The following is a 10,509-nucleotide window of genomic DNA, read 5'->3' as shown; positions in this document are numbered from 1 at the left end:
GATTATGTCACTGAAAAGAAAGATTTCATCCCCAGTGTTGCCTGAATGTCTGAACGTTTTTTCTTCTGAAACGTCATACTCAATAGTTTTAATATTTACTATAAACATGCACAGAAAGCCTCTTCACTAAGTCCTTCTCATTGCACTGTTTCTACAACATCCATCGGTTAATGATCAAAGTCTTAAATGTTGCGGAGTGATGGGCTCACATCCAAAAGAACCAATCACACTGATTAGCTGTGATTGCTGTGATTCATGAGCACATATGCATAGGTAAGCTCACTAAAATCAATTAGCCTGAAGCGCAAAACTGACCTTTGACTTTTATAATGGGAACCTTAAAAGGCCCTCAGGGTCAAAGGATACTCAGAGGCCCACCTGTGTAGACAATTAAAAACAGGAAGCTTGTTTTCAAACTAAGACACAAGAGCCAAAATCTCATCGTAACACATCTAACAGGCAGCTTTGAGATGTTTGGAACATGTTGTTTTTATACATGTTCCTCTTTTGATTCATTTAACAAATACACATTTAGGGGTGCTTAAATGGACAAATTAAAAGCTTTTGAAAAACTTTGAAGTTCAAATTTGAATGTTCAAAAAGCGAGTTTTCACAAGTCTTAGAGTTTTTACGCTGGATTTTATGCTAAATTTGTTCAAACTTCTTTTAGATGTATTTTTCCACCTCTAAAACAATATGTAAGAACTGCCATTATTTTTGCAATTTTGTTGTATATCATTGCTTACCTGCAATAAAATCAGCAATGAAAACTTCTGCCTTTTCTGGTGAAAATTCAGATGGGACAAAAGATGCAAGTGGAGATAAAAATTTAAATGATCAAAATATTTCTGTGTTTCACCAGTGTTTTTGTTAGATTTTGGAAATACTACCAGAACCTATAGAAAGTGTTTAGGAAAGTGATTCTGTATTCCTCATTGGTTTACTACTTGTTCTTAAATTACACATTCCTCCCTTATTTTAAAGTATGTAAAACGGTTGTTGCATTTATCATTGTGGAATATGGAAAAATATATTTCTTACTTGATTTTTATCACATTGAACCCTGAAAAGGCTCATTAGACTCTGGATCTCCCAAGTTAGAATGAGCTTCATTGTATTCTTACAACAAATTAGATGTATATGCTTCATTGTGTTGTGTTGTCATTGTTATCTTTTTAGTTCAAAACTCGTGCAGTTATTTCCATCAAGCGGTGGTTGATCATCAAAGCACAGGAAATTGGCATCGCCTGAGTTGAGCTACTGAGACACAGAATGTTTGGAGATTTGGGTAATTAAGAGCAGAAGTTGCACTTACATGATACAACATTTAGTTTGCTGGGTGGGCTTCTCTGAGAGGTTTGTTGAGGTCTGTTGATTAGAAAAACATCTGAGAAAACAAACACTACCATGAAAACATGTGAAAAGCATTACATTTAAACGTAGTTGCTAAAAATGTAAAAGTATTAAATCGGATTGTTTTTAAAGCAGTTGGGTATATTAAACCAGATATCTTCTCAAAATACAATTTCCTACAATATTTTAAACTATCAAACTCTGAAAATAGTTTTCCTATAAAAAGAGCAAAAAAAAAAAAAAAAAAAACACTCAATAAATGAATATTTACAACAGGTCTTAAACAGCAAGTATTTCAGAAAACGAGTGATTTACAAAGGGTTAACAACTCCTATGCCCAAAATGTCCACTCATTTACTGGAAATGAGTGGACATCACCATCTTCGTCAGCTTCATTTCCTGAGCTTGTTTACACTGAACGTTCCAGCTGAAGTCACGGCTGCTGTGATTATCAGAAATGTTAGAATTTAAAAAATGTCGGATAACAGTTTAGAGTTCATGTGTGACAGTGCCAAGACAAGCCGAGAGTCAAGCGGATTGTTTCATTGGTTCCACAGCTAAAGTTCGTTTAGCATATGCACAGAGGTGTGTATGCACCACTGCCAGAACTGTGGTAAACTTGGAGCGAGACAAGCACAAACAATATGTGTTTGGATTAAAAAGGCCGAAACCCATTTTCTTAGATGAGTACGTTCATCCTGCTGCATATTTTTACAGGTAGATTTCTTTCTATTTATCAAATCAACAAATTAAATACTGTAATCTGATTCAGAATACAACCTGAACTGACCTATAAGCAATCTGGGGCTGTACAGGCTCATGTATTATCTGCTGCAAAGTGAATGCTGTCCATTTCATACAGGAGTGCAAGTTAATATTTGCACAAGAGGAGTGTTTACATATAAATACAAGCTCAAGTGATGTTGTCTGAGTGTCCGTCTGTCACAAATTGTGTGTTTCTGTGTGCATGTCTGTGATTCACAACAGCTGGATGAATAGAGTGGTCCAATCAGGGGGCTTGTAGACTCCAGATGTGAAAATAATGTTTTTTCTACCATGCGGGGAAAGAATTTAAAAGCAGTTTTTGGTTAAGCTTCTGATTGTATAACCACAACACATCTTTTGGTGAAGTAAATAAAAATGAAAAGCTCATAGATGATGATGACAGATGACTCATGCTGACTTAAAAGTAATGCCCTGCCATTATAGTTATAATGAGTTATTTGAAACCTCTTGCTATTTCTGATACAAGCAAACTAACCAACAAAAAGAAAACCTTTAAGCTGTAGAGTATGGATTGCGTTACCTGTGTTTTTATCTGATCATTCATAGTAAAAACCTGGAAATCATCATGTTTAGAAAGTCCAATAATGGATTGAAATTTTTACTTTTTTGTCCAAAGACATTTTAGCACTGCTTCAATAAATATAAATCCATTTTAAAGTATTACTGAATCATTTATTGTCTGCTGGTTGGAGGCACAACTGTACTACTTAAAGCAGCTGGTGTACAGAAGAAGGCTATTTGAGAATTGAAAACTGTTATTTGTAGAAAAGTGTTTTTGTTTGTGGGGCTCTAATGATGAAAATGACATCAAAACTGGTTTAAAAATTAATCTGTTTTTTATTTGCTTCTAACATCAGAGCCCCATAGACAAATACTCTGAAACCATGTGACCAGTCTTTGGACAATAAGGTCAGCTGCGATTCTTTCTGCATGGAGTTTGCATGTTCTCCCTGTGCATGTGTTTGTTCTTTCAGGATAATCTGGATTCCTGCAAAGCCACAGTTCATATGCATTTCCCATGCAATGCATCCATTGTTTATTGTGAAAACTACTTATTATATTCTGTTGCGTAATTGTTTCTAAAGTAATCTGTGGAACCAGAAACTTAAAATAAAATATTAGAAAATGTTCAATCATTTAAAACAAATTGTCTGATTGATGTGAAAGATAGGACTCTCATAATCTGCCCCTTTCATGCTCTTCTCAAAGGAAAGACTCTGTTTCTCATAACTGCTCTGAATCTCATAAAACTAATGTTACATAGTCCAGCTGAAGGAAATGTGATTATATCTGTTGTTGAAAAAGGAAAATCTATATGTTGACTCCAGTCACAGACAAAACACAGACGTAAAGAACAAAAAGCACTAGAAGAGATCAATGCAACAGAAACTTCACTCATCATTGCCGTTATAAAATGTGATGTCATTTCTTTAGCAATCAAACATGGCTGTTTATCTGAGGGAGATATGATCAGATGTGCTGAGGCCAGGAGAACTGTGGAGCTGCTGCATAAGAGGCTTCCTGTGGTTAGGGACCCTCAGTGGAGAGCGGATTATGTGTTTAGAAGTCTTGGATCACAGTACAGCCTACAGCCGTTTTCCTCCACCTGCCTCAGCAGCCGGGATAATGACCCGAGTCTGCAAGGTCTCGGCTCAAACAGGCTGCAGCTATCGATACGTCTGACCTGAGGATGGACTTGAAAATTAGTACCAGCAGGAGGTCCACTTTCAGCCATGTCTGAAACTCAAGACAGTTATTGTCCAAATTGGTTAGAACTATAACCTTTAACAGCATTCCAGTTTATACAAAAGTTTCATGTAAAAATCCAATTTACCTTTGGATTAGGGTCAATCTCAGGCTCAATAAAGACTCTGAATTCTACACTTGTAAAACAAATACTAAGAACACCCAAAATATATCAGAACCTGGATATTCATAAATATTAGGGACCACAACCCGCAAACAGCTGACATCCACAAATACTTCAGATCCCCTCTAAAATCACCTATAGCTGCCTATTTTAATAGTTCACACACCAACAGTTTTACGTTTCTCCGTTCTTCAGGGAACACCCAGTCAGTCTCAAAGAAAATGAATGCTGCTATGAGATTGGTTCATTTGTAAACACCAGCCAATAATGTCTCAGGTGCCTACATACCTAGAATTCCACCCAGATATCTCAGCTTTCTAAGTTTCATTTTCTTTAGAATATTATTCTAAAAAAATCTGCAAATAGGCAATTTTTTTTCATAAATAATTCTAAGAAAAATCCATGAATACTTGTTTTTATTAAACAGAATATATCTACAAAGATGTGTTTTCTTCCTGAGGAAAGATTCAAGACACCCAACCCTCTAATACATCTGAAATAACTTTTGAGAGACTTGCAGACATCTACCGGTCTCTGACATTTGTCTGCAAAAAGTTGTGAAAAGCTTCTAGATGTTCGAGGTGTTTCTTGGATGTTCACCTTGTTTTAAGTCACCTCACAGCATCTGAGTGAGTTTAAGATCAAGGCATTGTCTCTTCCAAGGATTGTATGCATCTTACTTCTCATCCAGTCCTTGGTAGACTTACTGATAAGTTTTGAGTCACTGTCATGTCCAGTTCTTCAGCTCTGTCGTTGTATACTGTAGATGTAAACAACTGACTCTTCCAGCTCTGTGCTTCACAGTTGACATGATGTTCTTTTCCTGGAAAGCTGTGTTTGGTTTGTATAAAGTAAGTCCTTTGTTCTAGTGTCTAAATAATTCAATTTGAGACTTAGAGGTCCTGTTCTTTGGTGGTGAATTTTTTTTTTTTAGCTAGCAAGGTTTCCTCCTTACACACCTCCCGGAAGAGAGTTGTGAAGTCTTTTTTCTGGAAGAACAGGCATTCATTTTCATATTAAAAGTAGCAAGAGCCTGCTGTAAGTCTCGTGATTAGATTTTGGGTTTTTGGAGACATTGTTTGGCATTTTTCTTTTTTTTCCAGTGCCTGTTGGGTTTTTTTAAACAGACACCAATTGTTGACTATTGTCCGTCCAGTGGAATGGGTGATTTCAAGTTTTAGAGTCATCTTTAAGTCCCTTGCTGCAATTCTCTTTCTGGCCTATGCTAACTTTGGTTGAGCTGACTAACACTACAGTGAACACCCCACCCGAATCGTGAAACATTGTGGTAGAAGAATCATGACGAAGGATTGCTTTTCTTCAGTAGAAACATCCAACAAGAAAATCTGTTAAAGCTGGAAAGTACTTGAGACTGGGCTGGAGCTTCACCTTCCATTAGGATAACAACCCTAAACATGCCACCAGAGTGGTGATGTTTAGATCAATACATAGCTATGTGTTAAAATTACCCGAAGAACAGACTCAAACCCAACTGAGAATCTGTGGAAGCTGATAAAAAGCTCTCTTCATCCAAAACAACTGAGATTTAATTATTTCATAAATAAGCAAAATGTTTTTCTGGAAGTGAAAAGCCAGCAGACATGTTTGGCCTGAAAAGTGGTTCTGCAAAGTGTAGACTCAATATTTATGAATGCAACTTAAATATTTTTATGAACTGTGCAGCATATGTCCCTTTTTCTTCAAATTATGCAGAACTCGTTATTATTCTGCCTCATAAAATCCTGGCAAAATACATCAATATTTGTGATTGACAAAATCTAACAAAGATCAAGGGATATAAGAAATTTTGCATCATCCATTATATCCTCCTGCAAAGTAAATCTACTCCATTCTGCCTCTAGTATTAGGATGCTGGCTTGTTTGAAATCATTTGCGCTGGTTTTGTCACTAGCAAAGCATTTTTTTTCTTCCAAAGGCTCAATTCCCATCAGGAAGAGATGCAGTCTCATGAAATATGGCCAAGAAAAACAGGCACCTCTGTGACCTCCAGGGACAGTCAGTGTGGGCTTTTAAATCCTCGGGGGACGTCTCCCAGCCCAAGCATGGGCTGATTTAATTACATTAGAAAAACACTGTGTATATATTGGTGTGTGCATGAGCAGCCATGTTATGCTTTCCATCCTTAGTTTGGCTGCATGTGTGAAATAAGTGAGTCTATTTCTATTCATCTTCATGTTTTTTCAAATAGTCCACTATTGGACTATTTGAAAGTCCAATAGTGTCTTGTGTGACATGAATAAGATGTCACACAAGATGTCATGTGTGACATCTTATTCATGTCACACATGAATAAGATGTGTGACATAAATACTGTATAAAGATGATGAATCTGTGTGAGTGTGTACAGCAGCTTGGTCTGCTGTGTGTAATTACAGAACAGACGTTCGAAACAGGCTCAGGAGTCAAAGCTGATGCAACTGAAAGTCATGGGTCATTGTAAACACCTCACGATAACCTAATGTTTCACCTTCTTTTATGATTTTGTTCTTGCCAAAAAAGTAATGTAAAATCAACAACAATAAAGGCACAATTTAACAAATGTAGATATTCTATGATAAGAAATAGAATCTCAAGTTTCATGAGAACCTAATGAATGACACAATTTTGATATTATACAAAGGGATAATGCAAGTTTTTAACATATACTGTAGTTATTTTTTTGTTTTAAGGAAAAAACTACAAAGTTCCAAATAAAACTAAATATTAATACGTTTGATAGGTAAAACTACACATAAGCTTAAATCAAATAAATACTGTACATTTAGCAATTTAAATATATAATTTTTTTTGTCAGCATTTTACAGGAAATAAAACCTTGAAAAAAAACATTAATTTTTTATCTTAAATTGTCTAAAAATGTGACTTGATTTGGAATTAAGTCGCTAGAATTAAAGACTCGACTGAGACCTGAGCCATAAGGACTTGAGACTTGACTTGTGGTCTGAAATTCAATTCTTTGTTACAGTTTTAATCTCATAATTAAGAGTCATTAGGACAATTGACCAAACCTCAAGTGTCATAATCCTAAATGGTGATTGTGGATTATGGGATGTTATTAGCTAATAACATATGGAAACAGTTATAAAATAAATAAAATATATTAGCTGTAGCTTCATAATAATGACCAGATAAATGTCTCTCCAACAAGATGTTGTATTAAATAACTGAATTTAGGAAACAAAGTAAACTTAACTTACCTTTCACATCCCTTCACCATTAAGCTAACTGCAAAAATACAAGGACACGTCTGTATAAAATGTATAAAAATAAAACCACTCAATTTAACGGCACCCTGTTTAATTGTTTACTGGACCGTCTCATTCATGATGTTGTAATTTAGACCTTAAAGTTGAATGTCTTATTTAGAATTTAAATGTGAATTTAGAAAATGGTTTCATGTTGTGAAAAATTATCCAGCTCAGTGTGAAGAGAAGAAAACCCTCCAAACCATATTTAGTGCAATATGTAACAATGGAGTAGACAATATCAAGAAAGGAATAAACAATCATTACAAAAACAAAAAATTGCTTTGGTTAATGCATTCAGAAATTCAAAATTAACTAGTTTTAACCGCTTCCTATTATTTTTCTTTGAACATAAAAACATTTTTATATTTATAATGGGGTAAATTAAAACACTCGATCAATTTTTAAAATAATACCAGGCAGCCTTCAACTGTTTTTGTATGATGAATTAATTGTTAAAATGCTGAAAGATAATAGCTAATAAATATTCAAACACAAACATGACTACAACATGGGAAAAAAAAAATCTCGTCAGCATCTCAAAGAAAAGCATTTTATAAATGTAATCTATCATAATAATATTTATATCCTATAAATATTACACATACATTTATTTCTGGATTTTATTTTTCATTCTAAGTTTAAAGAAATTTTTTTTTTTGTTTTATTTCCTATTATTTATCATTTACCCTCATTAAAGTTTTTACATATGACGTAAAATACAAAGGTGCACGGAGCAATCAGTGAAACATGAAACAGAGAAAGTCTTGTCAGTGTTATGGCTGGTTATGAATCCCAGACCTCATAAAGCGAAAACAAGTCACTACACTCTGACTGACTAAGGCTCAAAAGTCCAGACACTGATAAAATATCCCCTTTATCCATGAAATACCACGAGCCACTAATCACTTCCAGCCATGAGCACACAGAAGTCCCAGTTTTTGTTTTTGTTTTGTATTTTTCTTTGCACTCTGAGGAACACATTTAGTACATGTTGTATTTTTACACATCACTTTCCCACAATTTTGCACATTTCAAAATTCCTGCTAACAGAAATCCTCAAAACCCTCTTAAGTGTGTGATTTCTCCCATAGAGTGTAATCATGAACATCTCAAAGCTTTGATAGTCTCCTGAACTTACACATGGCAGCACTTAATCGGTAAAGCCTTTGAGCTCGGTCAGCGACTGCAGGGATTAAAGATAAGACATCTAATGGAAAGAAAACTTTAAGGACTGACATTTTATATAACATGCTAGCTAGCATCCAAACAGAGTTATAATATGTTTTTAGATACAGACATAGCAGATATCAGATATGTAATTTGTGGGATATTATTTTGTGATGTTAATCGTATCTGGAAGTGAAAATTGTTTATTTGCCTTCAATTATTTAGTTTGTGATCTTGAGAGGGAGGTTGATTTCTGAAATATAAGATGTTTGCAGATTTACTGTTGGAGAAAACAAAATAAAAATGAAACAGTATAATAAATAACCTCACAGCCTGAGTGGCTAATGTTTCATCTTAATGAACTCTTAATGAACTAAAGATAAAAGTGAAAACCCACAGCATGGGTTAACTGAGTCCTGGCATCTGAAATAAATTTACTTTTGACAGAGCAGCTCCAGGGTCAAAATCTGGACTCTTTCCCAAAACAGCAGCAAAGCAAAAACAACAATGCAGACGCAACACTGCAGCTTATTATACAACAGCACTGATCATCTCCACATGTCCACGGATGCATCGGACTGTCCGAGGAATCTGATCTCCTTGATGCTTTCCCCAGGAGGCTGATGTGTAATGTTTCTAAATATATGCATTTTATGGAAACGATGTGCTGAAAGCTTCAAGTCAATTAAAGTCAGCTTATTAAAGTCAGCTGTGCAGCTTCTCTTTGGTTAATCTGTTCGGAAAAATTTCGAACTATTTTTGTGCGTCAAACTGATGTACTTTTAAGATTTGGAAATGCTATTGTGTTATGTCCAGTTATTTTCATTAAAGTACAGAGCTTTGAAAAGACCTTGAGTAAAAGGCATGTTTGGAGATCGGTTAGAGACATGCGTGAGAATTTTCTAACCTCTCTCAGGGTTCAGTGGGTTTTGGCTCCCCGCCTGGAACCCAAAAGCTCTGCATGACGGACCGTTTAAATGGAACTGTTTGGAAAAAAGGTCTTGAAAAATGCACAAAAATAAATATATTATATAGAGAGAGATCTTATTTATTGTTATGAACTGTTTTTACTATTTAAAAAAAAAAAAACTAATGTGCTTCTCTCATTCTAGTCTTTCTTTATCCTGTTTTTCCTGTTAGGTGTTCAGTTTTGAAACACATTCACAGAAAATTAGCTTTAAGCGTTCTCTCCCAAAAGCCCAATTTAACGTGTTATTTCCTGTTTTTGTGTGTTTTGTTCTAACAAACAGATGCAAAGGCTTTTTTTCTTTTTTGACGGTGATTGATTTTCAGAAAATAACCACTAGATGTCATGGTTGCTTGGTTTTCTAGACAGTCAATCAGCATTATCTCACTGCTGCAGGCTTTCTAATAAACAAAAAACAAACAAAAAAAACACAAACAATAATCAAGGTAGAAACTGTATTCTAGAACATTTTTAATAGAATTTTGTGTCGGAAGTGTCGCATATTAGAGATCTTAAACCTATAATGTGCCTAAAACTAAAATAATATTAATCTGCAGATAAATAAGCAAATAATTGTAGTGACTTTTTGTTGCATTTCATTTAATTCTTGGTTAATTCAGTTTACATACGTAGTGTCAATTCACAACAAATTGGCGCTATAATCAGAAAACAAACAGATGCACTTTATTTAGAGACAGATGGTCATTTCAATCCAGACTTAAAGTCAACTAAATATATTCAAGTTAAATCCTGATTATTAAAACTATTATTTTGATTGATAAAAGGTTTTCCAACCAAGAAAACTCAGCCAGTTGCACTGAGTCAGATTTTGCAGCAATACCTCTTCCTCTTGAGTGAACATATTGCTAGTAAATTGTTCTGCGTAGTATTTAAATGCACAAGGCATCTAAGCCTGTGTCTTTTTTATTTTGGTTATGTAAGAAGTGAAAATCTTCATTTTATGCAATATTAATTTATTAATGTTTATTAGTTTTGCTCTGAAATAGACTGCAACCTATTTAGCCGTACAGGAAAGATGACAATAATTATGTAATTATTTGCTAAAAATACAGACATTTTCCATAATTCAACACATA

This window comes from Xiphophorus hellerii, chromosome 5 (genome assembly GCF_003331165.1).
Source record: "Xiphophorus hellerii strain 12219 chromosome 5, Xiphophorus_hellerii-4.1, whole genome shotgun sequence".
NCBI lineage: Eukaryota > Metazoa > Chordata > Actinopteri > Cyprinodontiformes > Poeciliidae > Xiphophorus > Xiphophorus hellerii.
This window is presented reverse-complemented; position numbering follows the sequence as displayed.